The sequence below is a fragment of the Macaca fascicularis genome, chromosome 9 (genome assembly GCF_037993035.2).
Source record: "Macaca fascicularis isolate 582-1 chromosome 9, T2T-MFA8v1.1".
NCBI lineage: Eukaryota > Metazoa > Chordata > Mammalia > Primates > Cercopithecidae > Macaca > Macaca fascicularis.
The window spans coordinates 30,925,359-30,929,017 of NC_088383.1; the positions used below are offsets into that span (position 1 = coordinate 30,925,359).

General features: G+C 41.4%; 1 long non-coding RNA gene across 1 annotated transcript; it reads left to right on the forward strand.

Annotated features, from left to right (window-relative positions):
• Positions 1-363: 363 nt before the first annotated feature.
• LOC107130772 (uncharacterized) lies at positions 364-2,399 on the forward strand. The gene is made up of 3 exons (XR_010577888.2): positions 364-1,002; positions 1,313-1,494; positions 2,195-2,399. It is a non-coding gene; the product is annotated as an uncharacterized lncRNA (long non-coding RNA).
• Positions 2,400-3,659: the final 1,260 nt, after the last annotated feature.

Consider the following 3,659-nt stretch of genomic DNA (forward strand, 5'->3'; position numbering starts at 1 on the left):
AGGCACACACAGATCTTTAACTAAATCACTGAATATGGTGGGCAACCTCTACAATGGCTCCTAGGGAGCCCCACCTTTCAGCATACACGCCCTTGTGTAATCCCCTGCGCTCGAGTGTGAGCTGGCTCTACCTAGTGACTTGCTTCTAACAAAAAGAATATAGTGAAATCAACGGACTGTCATTTTTGAGATTAGGTTACAAAAAGATTCTGATTTTTCTATTATCTGGTCTCTCTCTGATTTTTTTCCTATTATCCGGTCTCTCTCTCTCTCTCTCTCCCCCACCATCCCCCATCCTCCCCCCACGCCCCCATCTCTCTCCCTCCTCCCTCCTTACCATGCTGTGAATAACCCTGTGGAAAGACCTGCAAAGAACTGGGGTCTCTGGCCAATAGCGAGTTTGGCCCTGAGGCCCGCCAACAGCCACATGAATGATCTTGGAAGCAGTGTCCTCTACGAAGCCTTGAGAGGACTGCAGCCCTGGCCAACTCCTTGATTTCAGTCTCTCTTGTAAGAAATCCTGGATTTTCTTTAGGCTTATGAAGAGTCTCAGGCACCCAGACTAACTGCAACTGCATCCTGATTCCTGAAAGACAGTCTTGAAATGCCTGTCTGCTGCTTTAATCCACTATGTTTTGGAGATTGTTACACAGCAGTACATAGCTAATACACTGAGTATTTGTAATACAAGATATTTGTAATACAAGATATCCTGAAAGACAGTCTTGAAATGCCTGTCTGCTGCTTTAATCCACTATGTTTTGGGGGTTGTTACACAGCAGTAGATAGCTAATACACTGAGTATTTGTAATACAAGATATTTGGCTTTATGTAAGACTCTGGCTTCAAGAGTGTTTGCATTCTTTGAAAGCTTTGTTCATACGTGAAGGAAAAATCAGTGACTCCGACCCAGGAAATCTCTCTCTGAGCCTCCCAGCTCCACGGCTGATTGACAGAGCGTCTCTGGGTTAACCACCTTCAGTTTCCTCACCTTTAAAAAAGGTATGATCATTTCTACCCTACTTTTCAGAGTTACACCAGTGGAAATAATACATGTAAAGCCACTTCCAGCAAGTGAAGCACCGCACACACATGATATGTTTTGTTTTTAAAAGCCAGTCTTGGCGCCATTGCCATTTTCTATTCTTTTCCTCTAAATACACCCATCCTTCATACAATCCCAATTGTGCCGTGTTGTGTTTAGCCTGAGAAATACGACCGATTGAAACTGTACACCACCGGTGAGGCTAAAGGCAGCACTGAGTTGCTACTGAAATTCAGTGTGTTTTCAAAGCGTTTTTCCCTCCTCTAGGGAGTCGGTTGTCAGAGGACATCCTGGCCTGTGAAGATGAGCACTTCCTCCCGGGAATCGGGTGGAGCCAAGGTGGAGGTCCTTCCTGGTGTTACTCCTCTAACTGAAGCCTGTCTTCTGTTCAGTAGACAAAGAAAGTACCTCATGACTTCCTGCATCCTATTCTCCGGGGTGTCATCCTTGTAAGGAAATACTGACTCTAGAGAGGAAATGTGTTTGTGAAAATAGAAATAATAATTAAATCATGTAAATCAAAAGAACAAGATGTATGAGGTGTTTAAAGAAACTAAAGCAAATCCCACTGAACCAAATCTAAATTCAATCAGATGAATATCTGACTTAGCTCAGTTAATTAACACGATTTATCAAGCAATAGGTGTCCAAAATGTTTCTGTGGTGTTTAGGCACTTTTCTGCATTTTGTGAAATGTCTACAGTGAATGTGTAACACTTTGGTGATCGAAAATGGAGAGGAATCAATTAGAAAAGCCTTCAGTAAATAGTACAAAGAGTATTTTCTTATTTTTTGCTAAAAGAAATGCAAAAATGATAAGCTTGAAACAGATGAGTGGAAAGGAGTAGGATGGGAGGGGGGATGGAAATAAGCCTTCTCAGAGTACAACTTTTAATATCATTTTGATTTTTGAAACATAGAAATGTTTTACATATTCAAAAAACAAAATTAAATCTAAATGGATTTTTCAAATTCTAAAATTGAATGCAAACAGAAGAAAGCATAAATATATATATATGTATATATCAAATTAAAAAATAACCACAGAGAGAAAAAAAGTATTTCAAGTAACTTTTAATTTTAAAAATCTTTTGATTCTGGCTAATTCAAGTTACTTTTCTTTCTTCTTCCTTTTCTTTTTTCTTGCAGAGATGAGATCTTGCTATGCTGCCCAGGGTGGTCTTGAGCTCCTGGCCTCAAGTGGTCCTCCCACCTTGGCCTCCCAAAGTGCTGGGATTACAGGCACAAGTCTCTGTGCTCAGCCCTCAACTTACTCTTATTTCTGACTGCCATCTGTAATGGGATACATGCTAAGGCCAAAAAGAATGGTAAATAAATTTGAAACTTGACTTACTAGTTTTGTTGACAGCCGTAATGTTAGTTCATTTTATAGGTCAACTTTACCAGGCCATGCGGTGCCCAGACATTTAGTGAAACACTTTCGGTGTGTCTGTGGGGGTGTTTCTAGGTGAGAGTGACATGTGAGTTGGTAGAATGAGTAAAAGCAGACTGCCCTCCCTACTGTGGGTGGGGCTCATCCAATCAGCTGAAGGCCTAAGCAGAGCAAAAAGCCTGACTCTCCCATAATAAAAGAGAACTCCTCCTCCTGCCTGCCTTCAGGTTGGGACATCATTTCTTTTCCTGCCTTCAGACTGAAACGGAAACATTGGTTCTATCAGGGTCTGAAGCCTGCTGGCCTTTGGCCTGGCTCTCCTGCGTCTTGCTGGCTGCAGACCTTGGGATTTGACAGCCTCTGTAATTGCTGAGCCAATTCCTTACAGCAAATCTATGTTTATTGTATATATTTATATTATGTATATGTTTATTGCATATATTTATATATAATATATATTATGTTTATTTATATATGTTTATATATGTTATATATATAATATAAACATTATATAAGTTTGTTTTGAGACAGAGTCTCGCTGTGTCGCCTAGGCTGCAGTGCAGTGGTGCAATCTCAGCTCACTGCAGCCTCCACTTCCCGCGTTCAAGCGATTCTTGTGCCTCAGCCTCCTGTGTAGCTGGGATTGCAGCCATGTGCCAACAGGCCCGGCTAATTTTTGTATTTCATGTTGGCCAGACTGGTCTCAAACTACTGGACCTAAGTGATCCACCCGCCTCAGCCTCCCAAAGTGCTGGGGTTATAGGCATGAGCCACCATGCCTGGCTGATAAATATTATATATGTTTATAGATGTACATATAAAAACACATACACATACACACAAATCCTTTTGGTTCTGTTTCTGTGGAGAACCCGAACACACTGTAATTCTAAAACAGTTCTATTTTTATTTTGGATAAAGCAAATAATCTACTTAGGAAACAAGATTCTCTCTGTATGAGAAAAGGTATGAAATACAAAAGAAATGAAAATACAAACTAAAGGAAGATAAGAGAAGTCCTACACGATGATATTTGTGCGGGAAATGTCATTAAGAACTCATGACTGGCCGGACGCGGTGGCTCATGCCTGTAATCCCAGCACTTTGGGAGGTCGAGGCAGGTGGATCATGAGGTCAGGTGTTCGAGACCAGCCTGGCCAACACAGTGAAACCCCGTCTCTACTAAGAATACAAAAAATTAGCTGGGCTTGGTGGCAGGCA